Source organism: Hordeum vulgare, chromosome 6H, assembly GCF_904849725.1.
Source record: "Hordeum vulgare subsp. vulgare chromosome 6H, MorexV3_pseudomolecules_assembly, whole genome shotgun sequence".
Lineage (NCBI taxonomy): Eukaryota > Viridiplantae > Streptophyta > Magnoliopsida > Poales > Poaceae > Hordeum > Hordeum vulgare.
Genome location: NC_058523.1, coordinates 66,840,160 through 66,856,005, shown reverse-complemented (window position 1 = coordinate 66,856,005; position 15,846 = coordinate 66,840,160).

Genomic DNA, 15,846 nt, shown 5'->3' with positions numbered 1-15,846 from the left:
TGCTGTCAATAACTGGGTAATATGGGAGCAGCATACAGATGTTGGTGCAAGCTAGCCATCATTTTCATGAGTCGAGCCCAAAAAACATACCAAAGCTAACAGTTGGGTCGATCGTATTATCCCTCAAATGCCATTACAAGAAATTCGCTGAACTTCAACTAAAAGCCCGACGGTAGGACGGTTAGCTAAAGTAATGCACATGTAACATCCAAGATAAATCTTTGGCCTCAAAATATGGTTTTCCTGTGTCATAACAAAATATAGTATTGGTACTTAAATATCTATATAAAAGTTCAGAAGTTGCTTTCCACGCTTATCATAAGAATCCTTTTTACAAGATAACTTGGGACTTCATATGCCTTACCAAACTTAATTCAAAAGCAAACAAATTAAGTATCTATAATCATAGCGAGCTAGTAATCCTCTAAATCCCACAACCATGAAAGATTTCTTTCTTTACTTGACCATTTTTAAACAACTTAGTTTTCACATGACTAGAAACCATTGCGGGGATGATTTTCCCTCTCCGAGAACATCGACTCTACAAATATAACACATTTTTTCACTGGGCACTCCTGAGTCATATGGTACAGGCGCGGAGCACATGACGCAATAGAGCAGAAGAGATTGATGTACACATCACGTTAAGATTCGTGGGATTCTTGTCTGGATGAAACAACTTGGCCTACAAAACCTAAATATAGCCAACACACCTAAATTATAACCAATGAGGCCATGCACATATAGCCAGAATTTGATAGAAGGATCACACACCTTGTGAGCATACACCATTCCTCCAGCCACTTGTAATGGCACCATGGAGCGCATGAGCTGGTCAGTTGAGATGTATCCTCTGTTGACCTGCTGTCTCGGTCAAATGTGCGGAAGGCCTCGGCGACCTGCAAGTGATCGGCATAGATAGAGCAGCGACAAGGTCAGAGGAGAAGCTGCGAAGGAGAGGGTGACCTCGTTGAACTCGACGGCGCCATTCTCATCCTCGTGTCGGGAGGGGAGGGGAGCAGCGCGATTATCTCAAGCCTGCTGATCTTGCCGCCGCCGTCAACGTTGAGCAAGCTGTCCAGGGCAAACGTTTGATTAACGCATGCAACACTAATGCGCTGATGGATCAAGGCTGCACACATTCATCATTCATATACATGCATCTATTATGGCCATGTGTTCATGCCTGCACCTGCACTCGTAGGACGTCTGATAGGTGTGTTCCTCTAATTCATTCAGTGAAAACAACAACAAGAAAAGTTGAGTCTTGAAAAACCTCGGAATACAATGTTGGCTGAATAATTTCCAACGGAGAAGAAATCAATGAAAAGCTTACCAGCCAGAACAGCAGCAACCATGCCCAGGGCTCGCCCTCGTCCGTCCCATACGAATATATGAGACCGTGGAGCACTCGTCCAGCACGACACCATGGGGCCGAGAAGCAGGAGTCCATATCGATGAAAGGCTGGATGCGGGGAAGTAAGCATTGGCGAGGCACAGTCGTGGAGGTCGAGCGGTTGCCGAAGAGTAGTGGATCCTGACGTCCCGTCGCACCTGTGCATAGTGGTAGAGGCCGGATCCCGCCGGGAGGAGAATACGGTGTCAACGGCGGATGGATTTGGTCCCGGTACTGCTGGCAGACGCCGGTGATCTCCGACAGAGGCCGGAACCTGCCCCAGGCTCCTGCGCGAGCAGCGGCGATGATTGCGGCGGTTAGGCCCCACAAGAACGGGAAAAAAGATGGGCAATGGAGGGAGGCGGGTCGCCGGCTTACGGTCTCGTTGATCTTCCGGCCGAGGTTGGGCTTCCATGCGTAGCTATTCTGGTGCTTCGGGGGACCAGTTCGCTTCGACATCTCTCCGCCTCTCTCTCCGCTTCGCGCCGCCGCCGGCGAGGATGAGGAGAGGCGGATCCCCGCCCGCGCAGCGCCCGCTCTTGGGCCGCCCGAGCACCACCATCACTCGACGCCGGCGAGGATGAGGAGAGGCAGATCCATCAAGGATGGGTCGGGGCTGGGATGGCCGACGGCGAGGGATGGATCGGGGCTGGGATGGCCGGCGGCGAGGGGGTAGGCGGCGTGGCGTGGGATTCGGCGGGGCTGGGTTCGCGGACGGCGAGGGGGTCGGGTTAGGCGGGGAGTCGTGCGGGCTGGCGGGGGCGGGGGGCGGGTGCGGGCGGGCGTGCGGGTGCGGGTGCGGGCGGGCGTGGGGCTGAGCGATGGGGAAGACGTGCGCGGGGTGGTGGGGATTATCGTTTCGTTAAGGTAGTTTTTTTTATGAACCGATTGTGTTTTTATTTAATCGCCTGGTTTACGAAGGGATGAAAAAAAATCGTAAAAGGGCTAGCGGGAGGAAGTGGGGATGTGGGATCGAGAGGTCCAACCATCGCTCTGGTCGAACCATCACTACGTTCGATCCTACTTTAATAGTAAAGATGTATATTGAGAACATAAAATGACTTCTACATAAATGTATGCATGGATATGGATAATAAAACATTGAGAATTCTCTACTTACGTGCCACTGATTATGAACTTTGTTCTGTCTGTAGCTCCTTTCCAGTGGCATGTACTCTCCTCTGTTCCTAAATATAATTTTTTTTAATAATTTTAGTAGAAGACCACATGTGATGTATGTAGATACATTTAAAGTGTAGGTTTTGCTCATCTTGCTTGAGATGTATTCATTTAATGAAATTTCTAAAAATATATATATATTTAAGAACCAACTGAGTAATAAGGAATGTTGTAATAATAGTTGTCGATATTGGCTTGATTTTTGTAATAACTTTTAGCTTTCTTTTCAAATGTTCAACGGGGGTAAACAGTATACTTTGAATGCCTGGCCATCCCCGTCTTTTAAGCATTCGGAAAGGTAGTGCAGTTATAGGCCATCTGGTTACTTTGAAGTCCTGGTCATCTTTTCAAAATTTGGATCAAATACTGCCATGTGTTTTAATCCCAGACTCTTTTCATATAATTTTACTACAAATTGTAACCATGTACAGTTTGCTAGAGTTGTGTAATGTCGAACACTTTAATTTTAAAGAATGCGGATGAAATAGAGAGAACGACAGGGAGGTTTATGCAAAAGTGTGTGCCAGGAAAGGTCCAACCACCTGGCTGCCACTTGGCATGCTGCGATTGACCCAGGACTAAAACGTCACACGAGGTGCAAGTTGTAGGATGTCTGGGTCAAATTTCGCAAGTTGTGGACCAAAACATCACATTCCACGCAAGTTGTAGGACCTGGAAGGCTTTTAACTCCTATTTAAGTAGTGTCAATTGTTGTTCGTCTACTGACGTACCATGAGCACTGATAATTGTAGTACTAAAAATCAGTATGCCGACCGTACGAGAGAATGCTATTCCATCACCGTCTATGATTATACTTCAGCACAATAGATGTCGATTCTGGGTACAACGTTGGTTCTTCCATGCTATCTTTTTCCTCTAGAGAAGGATCAACTTTCTAGAGCTTCTTATACATTTATTACACTTGTGTGATATCTATTTTCATGGACGATATTCATTTTTAGGGGTCTTCCTATCTTGCAAGATAGACTTATGCTTCCTTTATGTGGGGTGCTACCTTTTTTTAAAATAAACTGAAATATTAACGTTGGTGGAGGGATGCGACACAACACATATCCACACGAAAAGTTTATATCAATTGAATATTGCACATTCTTGACATGATTTGGGTGTGCAGTCTCTTCATTCAGATTTTAATGATACTCTTTAGATGAAATGATCATATCTCACGGATATAAAAAAAATGTAGAGATTTTCCACGGAACACAAGTATTGTCCCTAGCAAGCATGTGTGAATTTGGGAAGCTCGCCTCTTGCTTCGCCCCCCTCGCGGGCGACACGGGAGGAGCCAACGACCGCCGCCAGCATCTCGCCCCGTGCCCGTCCTCCCCTTCGCCGCCGCAGGTGGTCGGTGCCGGGCTAAGCCCGTGCGTGCGACGCGGTGGCGGAGGGCCTCTCCCCCGGATCCATGGGTGGCGCGGGCGCCCAGGTTCGCGGTGGCGCGGCCCCCACTTCAGCGAACCGGCGGCGCAGCGTCCCGACAACGACGCTTGAGGTGGTACCGGTGGGAATCGGCCGACTGCACAGGGGACGGCGGTGGCCGGTGGCTTCAACGGTAGCTACCCATTATGGGAGGGTACCATCCTCTGGTCGTTGGCCGGTATGGATGCATGCTATAACAACCAATGCAACATCATTAAGCATACATAATTCCTCTGTTACAAACCAAAGATGGCCCAAGCCACTCCCAGGATACTTGAAGTTGAATGCAGGCGCTTAATTTTATGTTGACTCGGTCACTCGTGTGCCGGTTGCGATTGAGAGATGCCAATGGATCTTTCATTTGGTTGAAGGGCACATTCTATGCATATGCAGTAGATGCGGCGACCATGGAGGCACTATCCATGAAGGATGGACTCCACTCTGAAAACCCCCTTCAAATAAATAAATTACAGGAAGAATCTAACTCTATGAAGGGTGCAATTTCTGCAAAGGCCAATCGGAGTGGTGGGACTCGGTCACGGCGATTTATGCAAATTTTGTGGACATCACAATGCAAATTGGGACCGCTGTATACAAATATTGCTCCAGAGAAGTTAATGTTTTTTCTTGTGAGTTTGCCAGCTTTAGTCGTCCAATAATATATCTTGTACTTGGGATGATGGCCCCCCTAGTTGATTACTCGGAAAATTTGAAAATGATGTAAGTGTTGGTTAATTAAATAAAGCTAGACTTTTAAAAAGGACCTTACTACATGAGAAAGGTGTAAGAACACCTGGGTGTCTAGGTACCCTCTATGAACAGTAAAATAAATAAATAAAGAAAAAAGTTCAAAAAAAATCTGAAACTTTGCAACACCTAAGATGATCAAACTTTGAAGGTTCTTACAAGTTTTCATATTAAAATATCATGTAGAGAAAGGTGTACAAACAAGTTTCAGTTTTCAGTGCTAAAAGTGCTCAATATTTGAAGTACTAAACTGTTTTTCGTGCGTAGAAAGTTTGATCATCTTTGATCTTGCAAAGTTTTAGATCTTTTTAATTTTTTCCTATTTATTTCGGTGTTGTTGTTCATAAAGGGTGCCTAGGCACCTCGGTGTTGAAAATCGACTCTTTTACTACATGCATCTGTTACGGTACACGTAACGAAAACTGTCTGTTACAAAGAAAAGTAACAAAAAACCTAGCCTCCCTTAATACTGATCCAACACATATTATCCTATAATGCAATGACCACCAAATCAATAAAATAGTAGTATAATTTGTAACGCATCCCAAAGAGATATGCTAGCCTCTCACCATAAGGACAAGCACAACGAACGCCTATAATGGAAGTGCAAAATTTATGCCCTCAATAACCACGCATCAGCCTAGTCATGTTCCTAGATACCAATCGATCTGAAAGCTAGAAATAATATTGCAAATATGTCTTGTTTCTATAGAATTAGTAGTATTCAACTTGGAAAGAAACAATTGATCATTTGAATGCAATAATTTTGATTATGATAATTAAAATGGTATTTTAGTATATTTGGTAGTGCAGATTGTTGTCCCTCTAGCGAAACAAATATAATTTTCAGTATTCGCGACCGTATGAGTTAGCACTGCCTAAATATGGCGATTTAGTACTACAGTACTAATTCAGTTAGTGGAAATCGGTATTGCGACCATACTAGTCATGCTATCGCATTACTATCTAAGATTATATATACTTCAGCAGAGTATATGCCGATTTTTGATGCAACATTGATTTCCTCGGTGCTAATTGTTGTTACTCTAGGGAAGTATGGGCTCTCGAGAGCTTCGTATACCTAAATCACACTTGTGTGATGGACTTTCATGGAACATCTTAGTTTTAAGTGACTTGCTATCTTATAAGATATACATATGCTTCCTTTTTGTGGAGCGCCACACATTCTTTTTAAATTTAACATATTCAACATTTCACATGCAGTGGAGGGATGCAATACAAAGCATATCTATACCCAAATTTTATCAACTCAAGAATGAAATTTGTTCATTGAGATTTCAGAAACAAGAATTTAGCTAAAATGTTGATAACTCGGGAATAATAACAAATCAAGAGACTAATCTGAAAAAGTACTATCAAGTCCTTTCTCCATGAAGCCAACAATTTTCAATCATACTCCATTTCCCGCTCCAGAGTGAGAGGGCTATTATGCATAATGCATTGTCTTCAGTTTCACCAGAGATTTTCCCCAAGAATATTCGTGTTAGCAAGTATAAGTAGACCTTCTTGTTTTAGTGTGGATTTCCCATTCTTTTCTTCTAATGGAGTTTAGGTCAGTCCTTCATGGATGTTTTCTTCTAGATCATACCATAGGTTTAACTATTGTGTTTACAAGAATCTTAATAGGGTTTTAAATGCAACAATTCCGAGGATGGTGGTTTCATTTCCTCTTATTGTGACCATAGAGTCTTTGCCTCTTTGGTGCATTATGGACTCCGGACCACGTGTGGTTTCCGCACTTTGCTTAGCTCTACAAGTTCATGATATGTATTGTTTACCAATGTCTTAATTGCCACACTCATTACAAGATAGAGATAATCCACCATATGGTTTATCAAGTCATGATTTCCTATTCAAAAAATGATGTAAAATTTGGTCATGCTTGGTGTAGGTTGCTTTACTTTTACCTCTATTTTCATGAATAGAATGTCTAATCGCATTGCCCGAGAGTCTTCTTGGTATCTTGGCGGCTTGCTAGTGGCTTGGAGGACCGACTTACACGAGCTGCATCAAAATGGTCCATTAGTGCAATACAACGTCTCATTGGCGCCATCATCTCCATTAATTCTCCCCGAGCGATTCGGGCATGTAACATCTTACAATGCAAATAGTGTGAGGCCTTTCTCGAGAGCTATTGCTGGTCATTTATATTGAACATCCAAGCCTACGACTTTATTGTAATCATAGATTCAAGCAAAGTTATCATGTTGAAGCACAAATCATGATATTTTATGACCATTCTGAGTTAATTTACTCATCTACGTGGTCTATACTATAACAAATTTTCTATTAGTGATATGTGCAAGAACAATGTGTAAAGCAATGCAAAGTTTCAATTGTCTCAGTTATTTTATATGCGTCCATAAACTTTTAGTGATCTGTGCGCAAGGAAACAACAATACAAAGCTAGAAAACAACAATAATCTAATGATAAATCATGGAATGTAGAGTATGAATTTCTACATGTTGTTATATAGAGAAACACGTTGTGAATATGAATTCAGGAGACCAAATACCCCTGAAAATAAGTTATTTGTGAAATCCATAAACTACAGTGGGGTGGGAACTCTTCAGCAAAAAAGAAAACCACAACCAGGTTCCTTTTTCGCATTTTCAAAATTTCTTGAGTTTATGGATTTTATTGGGCCCGACGTTCAATAGAATGGAGGCACACGCTCCGACGATGAAGGCAAGCTGATGCACATGGAGGCGCGCCACGCCAGCACAACGCGCAAATGTGTGATGAGGTGAACGGCGCTAGTGTGATGTCAACTGCGGCACGAGTGGCAACGCTTCGAGGCGATGGTGTCCCATGCGATGGTGGATGCGCAGGTGCATCCGAGAGGGTGGCGCAGCGGTCGACAACAACACTGTAGACTGTAGTGTGTCGTGTTGGTCGTGATACTGAACGTCGTTGTTTACGAACTTCGCGCACACACATATACTTCTTTCCCAACGTCTCCTATTCCCGCATGCACTAGCAGATTTATGATTACCACACTTCACCAGCTCTTTTTCCTTCATTCTTCTGTAGTTGTATGCATGTAGTAGCCTCATACTGTAGTACTAGTCTCGAAGTGTTATTTATTTAATTTCCCCCTTGTAATCCTACTCTCTTTATCTTTTCAGATGTGTACGTATCTTCGTTTTACTTCGACTTTTGGCAAACAACTAGATGTGTACGTATCTACCTGATCCTTCAACTAGCTCTTCATACTCGTCAAATATATAGCGGTACTGGACTACTGGTGCTAGCTACTTCTCATAGTATCACACCGGCTTATTATTGCCTGGTAGGTAACAATGTACTAGTCTTCACTAATCTACTTTGAAGAGAAATGCTAGCTTGTGGCCATATGAACACACAGAGCTAATGTGTGAAAGGAAAGTGCAAATTTATATCCTTTAGCAACCTCGCGCCACCCAAGTCATCTTCTTGGCTCCTTGATGGACGGGATTAATGATTGACAAATATGTCTCGTTTTCTCAAAAATTATTAGCTAGTCTTCAACTCAGAAAGAAACGACTGGTCAATGTATTGTTATAATTTTTATTATTATTAAAAGCAACCCAAGTCCTAGAACTTGTCTAGAATGTGATGATTCAGTCCAATGCTTGCAAAAGTTTACCCCATCATCTTAAAACTTGGAGGGAATATGACAATTTGGTCCAAAACCAAACAAGACGTGACAAGTGGCGCCATGCTGGCCGATCTGGTCAACAGTGCACTTTTGCGAATAGCCCCCTGCTAATTTCTATAATTAGAATAGAGCCGTTGTGCCTGAATCCCCAACCTGCCTGGTCAGAAAGCACCGACACGAGCCCCGACCATGCGCAGAGAGACCCACCAGGCCACCATCCATCAACCCCGTGGCGGCGCCCGCAACCGGCCAACCGCTGCGCGCCGGTCAGATCCACCGCGAGGACGCAGCCACAACTACCCACCGCTCATGCACTGTCCATCATGCGCTAGGACGCCAGAACACGCGTGCATCCGGCCCATCCGCGTCGGTCGCCGCCGGCCACGCATCAGGCCGACCCCGGCGTGCTCCTCCTCGATGAGCCGACCTCCGGCCTCGACTCCTCCTCGGCGTTCGTGGTCGTAGGCTGCCTCCGTGGCGTGGCGGCCGCCAGAGGCACGACGGTGGTGCTGTCCATCCACCAGCCGAGCGCACGCCTGCTCTCCGCCGTGGATTCGCTCCTCCTCCTCTCCCGCGGCACCGTCCTCCACCATGGCTCCCTCGCCTCCTTCGACGCCGCCCTCCTCTCACACGGCTTCGCCATCCCCGCGCAGCTCAACCCGCTAGAGTACGCCCTCGAGGTCATCGACTAGATACCCCATCCCTCGCCCTTCTCCCCTGAACCCAAGTCGGCGCAAGATCACACAACCAAGACATCGGACCACCACAGGCCGGCCATGGCGACGCCGCCGTCGTTGTCGTGTACTTCGTCGTGCTCGTGGATACATGAGTTCTTGGTTCTCTACAAGAGAGCGTGGAAGGTGGTGTATCGGAGCAAGCAGCTGCGGTTGACCAACTTCCTTGAGGCTGTGATCGTCGGGACGCTGCTGGGCACCATCTACATCAATGCCGGCTACGGTCACTAGTGGAAAACGGGCCTTTGGCCGGGACCCTTTAGTCCCGGCCTGCCTCTGGTCCGGGACTAAAGGCCCGGCCACGTCGCCCCAATTCTCAATGCCTCCCTCGAGGCTTTAGTCCCGGCCCGTAAGGAGCCTTTAGTCCCGGCCCGTAAGGAGCCTTCAGTCCCGGTTCGTGTCCCAAACAGGGACTAAAGGGCTACGCGGTGGGCAGTGGTGGTGGCAACCGTTCGTATCCCCCTTTAGTCCCGGTTGGTGGCTCAACCCGGGACTAAAGGCCTAACACGTGGCCTGCCGTAGTGGTGGCAATCGTTGGTATACCTCTTTAGTCCCGGTTGGTGGCTCAACTCGGGACTAAAGGCCCAAACGGTTTGCATCCCGCGTCGTTTTGGGCGATGAAAAGCACGAACCGAAGCAGAGTCTCCATTTCTCTGTTTCTTCTTCTCTCTCGCTCTCGCTCTCTGTTCTTCTCCTCTCTTCTTCCCTTCTCTTCTTCTACCATGCCAACTCGCTTTGAAGAGGTGCTCGCACATGGCACGACCATGCTCGATGTCGTGTACACGAACGAGAGCAGGGAGATGCCGTTTTTTCTTGAACAGTTGAAGGAACGATGGCTTGACGCCGCAATGGATCATGAGAAGTTCTTGGGGCTTGATCTGGAGTACACGACCGATCAACGCGGTGTTGCCGTCATCCAACTATGCTTCGCACACCATGTCTTGATCTTCCAATGGGCGAGGTAAGTTTTGAGGCTTTCTTTGATCCAAGATAATGACATTGTAAGTTTATTTGTTTCAATCATAGTTGGTTCCCTTCAAATAGTTGTAGTGAAACAATTTTGATTAGTTGAAGGGGAACACAATCTAATTGGAATAGTGTTCCATAATCTGAAAAATCGTATTATAATCAACTAGTGTTTAATATGTTCCATTGGAATAATAGTTGGTTCCCTTCAAATAGTTATAGTGAAACAATTTTGATTAGTTGAAGGGGAACACAATCTGATTGGAATAGTGTTCCATAATCTGAAAAATTGTATTAGAATCAACTAGTGTTTAATATGTTCCATTGGAATTATAGTTGGTTCGCTTCAAATAGTTGTAGTGAAACAATTTTGATTAGTTGAAGGGAACACAATCTGATTGGAATAGTGTTCCACAATCTGAAAAATCTGATTGGTTCAATATGTTCCATTGAAATCATAGTTGTAGTGATACAATTTTATGAGGTGTTCTTTGATGCAAGGTCATGAAAATTGCATATAGCTAGCGATCTCTCTAGGTTCCATTGGATAGCAATATGATATGTCATAGTCATGAAAATTGCATATAGCTAGTGATCTCTCTAGGTTCCATTGGATAGCTATAGTGATCTCTATAGGTTCCATTGCATATGTTCTATTTGAATCCTAAAGATAATTTTCTCTTTAGTTGTAGTGAAACATGTTTCCTTATTGCAGCAGTATGTAACATTTGTTCCATTTTAATTTGTTTCTGTTGCAGTAGTGACAAGCATTGTCCAGAACTCATGGACTTCCTTCGCAGCGGCATCACTTTTGCTACCGTTGACATAAGGAACGACAAGCTGAAGATGAGGTACAGCTTCGGTATTGAGATACCAACTGGTTGCCTCATTGATCTCCAAACGGTATTCAGGCTTCGACATGTCAGGACTTCGATGGCTCATATGGGAGTTGCCTTGATCGACGAGGAATATGGTGATATGAAGACCAGTTTCCCAAAGTCTCAGCACAAACTTTGGGAGAAGGCCCCACTTGATCGTATCAACATTGAGTATGCAGCAAAATATGCATACGTTTCATACGAGTTGTACCGCAAGATTCGAGTCGTCAACTATGGCCAGCGTCACCTCGAGGAAGGTGGACATTCTGATTCAGACGATTCAGACGAGTAGTGTTCTCAACGTCGAACACTTGTATATATATCTATGGTAGCTATTATTATGTACAGTTTGGACTAGTATCATGTACTGCTTGGACCAATTTATATATGTCTAGTTTCTATTTGTGCCATTATAGTTTCCAAATTTGAATGGTTTAGCCCTTTCTAACTTCATTTGCTACTTTTGAATGGTTTAGCCCTTTCTAACTTCATGGTATCATGCATTTCGACCACATATATATACAAAAAGTCTTCAGTTCAAATAAGTTCAAAAAATGAAATCCCTTTTCTAACAGATCTGTTTTTGATTAAAACAGTCATTTAAAAATGAAAGACCATTAGTCCCACGTGGCGTGCAGCGGAACCACGTGGCTTGCCGCGGAACCACTTTTGTTGTGGGGGTCTCTTTTCCTTCTTCTCCTTGTGCTAGATATTTGTTATGCATTAGGGAAAGAAGGAATAGCGACCATCATCGACGGTCAAAAAATCAGGTGAGGGAGTGTCCACCATACATGAGAGAAGAAGAATGCCGACTGTTGTTGTGGGGGTTGCTTCTCCTTCTTCTCTTTGTGCTAGATATTTGTTATGCACTAGGGGAAGAAGGAGTAGCGACCATCATCGACGGTCGAAAAATCAGGTGAGGGAGTGTCCACCATACATGAGAGAAGAAGAATGCCGACTGTTGCTGTGGGGGGTTGTTTCTCCTTCTTCTCCTTGTGCTAGACATTGGTTATGCACTAGGGGAAGTAGGAGTAGCGACCATCATCGACGGTTGAAAAATCAGGTGAGCTAGTGTCCACCATATATGAGAGAAGAAGAATGTCGTCTCTTATTGTGGGGGTCGCTTCTACTTCCAAAGAGATTGTCCATTTTGTACACGAAGTGCATCCAGTTTTTAACGTAATCCTCTCAACTTTCTCGCACATGCTATGTGGGTTAAATGATGATAGCATGCCAACTTTCAACATTTTCAGAGTCCATTTGTAGTGCTTTTCAATTTCAGGGTCAACTAGCTCAAAAAAAATAAGTAAATGCACGAAGAATACCAAATGAAGTCAGAAATTGTTGAAATTTTGTGATGTGCCTTTGAATGGTGCATTTTGAACACACAAAAAGTATGGAGTTCAAATAAGTTCAAAAAAATGAAATCCCTTTGTAAGAGATGAGTTCTCGTTCGAAACCTTGATACTTCGAGAGAGATTGTCCGTTTTGTACACGAAGTGCATCCAGTTTTTGTCGTAGCCCTCTCAACTTTTTAACACATGTTATGTGGGTGAAATGATGATAGCATGCCAACTTTCAACATTTTCAGAGTTCATTTGTAGTGCTTTTCAATTTCAGGGTCAACTAGCTCAAAAAAAATAAGTAAATGCACGAAGAATACCATATGAAGTGAGAAATTATTGAAATTTTGTGATGTGCCTTTGAATGGTGCATTTTGAACACACAAAAAGTATGGAGTTCAAATAAGTTCAAAAAATGAAATCCCTTTGTAAGAGATGAGTTCTCGTTCGAAATGCTCATACTTCGAGAGAGTTTGTCCGTTTTGTACATGAAGTGCATCCAGTTTTTGTCGTAGCCCTTTCAACTTTTTAACACATGCTATGTGGGTGAAATGATGATAGCATGCCAACTTTCAACATTTTCAGAGTTCATTTGTAGCTCCAAAAAAATAAGTTAATAGTTTGGATAGTCAAAATAATTACTTTTGAAAATTGAAAATAGTTTTGCATTATTTATTCAATTTCAAACACTTTTCATTATCGTAGTTTTGTCAAATTCTCAAATATGCAAAAAGAATTTTAATAAACATAGTTTTTAATTGAAAATAGCAAAATAGTTAATAGTTTGGATAATCAAAATAATTACTTTTGAAAATAGAAAATAGTTTTTCATTATTTATTCAATTTCAAACACTTTTCATAATCATAGTTTTGTCAAATTCTCAAATATGCAAAAAGAATTTTAATAAACATAGTTTTTAATTGAAAATAACAAAATAGTTAATAGTTTGGATAGTCAAAATAATTACTTTTGATAATAGAAAATAGTTTTGTATTATTTATTCAATTTCAAACACTTTTCATTATCATAGTTTTGTCAAATTCTCAAATATGCAAAAAGAATTTTAATAAACATAGTTTTTAATTGAAAATAGAAAAATAGTTAATAGTTTGGATAGTCAAAATAATTACTTTTGAAAATAGAAAATAGTTTTGCATTATTTATTCAATTTCAAACACTTTTCATTATCATAGTTTTGTCAAATTCTCAAATATGCAAAAAGAATTTTAATAAACATAGTTTTTAATTGAAAATAACATAATAGTTAATAGTTTGGATAGTCAAAATAATTACATTTGAAAATAGAAAATAGTTTTGAATTATTTATTCAATTTCAAACACTTTTCATTATCATAGTTTTGTCAAATTCTCAAATATGCAAAAAGAATTTTAATAAACATAGGTTTTAATTGAAAATTGCAAAATAGTTAATAGTTTGGATAGTCAAAATAATTACTTTTGAAAATAGAAAATAGTTTTGCATTATTTATTCAATTTCAAACACTTTTCATTATCATAGTTGTAGTGGGTATAAGTCTCACATTAGATGTGTAGGGTACGAAAGGATGGGCAGAGCCTTAGCTACGGCGAGGTTGTATGAGTTCAGGCCCCTCTATGGTGGAGGTAATAGCCCTACGTCTCAGTGCTGTGGGAGCTTGTTGTTGAGTGGAATATGGATTACAATGAATTGCTAACCCCTGCACCAGTGGGGGAGGGCGGCTTATATAGAGTGTGCTGCCCTCCACAACGGTTCGGTGCACAGGGGTGGAGTAGTGGCGAATAAATGCCTACGTTACAGGTAACGTATGCCTTAAATGCTAATAAAGGTACGTGGAAACGTACGACCGTTTCCCTCCAGGGGGGTTACGATGCACAAAGTGGAATCCAGTCGGTTAGTTTGATACACTCCGAATGCTCATCTCCGACTGGATGGTGGAGGATTCGTTACCGACTGGATGGTGGGATATCCTTAATTCAGTCGGAACTGACTAAGGGTCTTATCCCTTATGAAGGGTAGTCCTTGGGTAGGACTTATAGGGCAGGCCTATGACCCTACCCGAGGACTATAACCCCATCATTAGTCCCCGAATGGATTGGGGTTGGAACAACGAAGCGATGCTTGAGTTATGGATCCGACTGGTACGGATGCGACTTCGATGTTGCTTGCCTCGATCCATTTTATCTTCTCTGACCAACGATCCGAGTGGAAGTATTTGTGAAACGAACTGTCGGGAACCGAGTGCTTCAGTGGTATCTTCTGACGTGACCAGTCAACTGACAGCGGCGATTTTCCGGGATCCTCAAATTTCGGTTGACGCGCGCTCAGTGGGGATGACGACATCGCGCTCGAGTAGTACCTGACGCCTCGATTCTCGCGCCTTCATCTTCTCCACTGATATCTCCGCGACCGGTCGGGGGATAAGATTTCGGGGCCACTTGCGAGCGACCCAGTCGGAACCTTATTTAAACCTCGGCGGCGAGGGTTTTTCGTTACACTCGCCGGATAACTTGCCTTTGCTCCGCTTCCCTCGCCATCCTCTGCGCACCCCAAGCTCTTCCCCTCTCCTTCTCCCTCGCGAATCCGCAGCCTCCGCCATGACAAAGGGGCAGACTAGCAAGCTAGAGGCGCGGAAGAAGAAGGGGAAGGCGGCGGCTCCTGTTCAGCGGAGGCAGCGGAAGCTACCGGCGGGGTGGATCCAGGGGGACTTCCTCCCCTCCATGGCTGGAGTTGGTGGAGCACGGGATGATTGCGCACAAGTCGTGGAGGTTGCCGGCGAAGGACGAGACCGAGCCGGCGCCCCGGGAGGGGGAGCGCGTCCTGCTGCTCAGCCACGTGCACCTAGGTTTTTCTCTGCCCCCACATCCCTTCTTCAAAGGCATAATGAACCACTTTGGGGCGCAGCTCCACCACTTTCCCCCGAATGCCATAGCTCATCTCTCTGCTTTCGTAGTCTTGTGCGAGTGTTTCATTGGCTGTCTTCCCCATTGGGGGCTTTTCAAACATATCTTCTCTGCTAGATCCCAAACCATCAAACGACTTAATCAGTCGGATGATAAAACTCACCTTCTCCAGCTCTGCGGAGGCTTAGGCTTCCAAAAGAAGAGCAAAAGTAGTTATCCCACTCTTCAGCTGAGTGAATCGGTTAGGAACTGGCAGTTGACATGGTTCTACTGCCAGGATGTTGCTTGCCCGAATGCCACGACAGGGTTGCCTCCTTTTAGCTTAGATCGACCAGCTCCGCCTAAGCAGCTCGCGCTCACAAAGGCGGAGAAGATCCATATCCAGCCTCTGGTCGAGGCACTCGTAGATGTCATCCGAAAGGGAGTCACCTGCATAGATTTGCTGGAGGTTTTCCTCGGCCGACGCATCCAGCCACTGCAGGCTCGACACCACGCCATGTGGCACTACACGGGGCCTGAGGAATCCACTCGGACCAACGTCGAGTGCGTGACCGGGGAGACCGTGGCGTCGTGGGTGCTCAACATCACAGGCGCCTGCG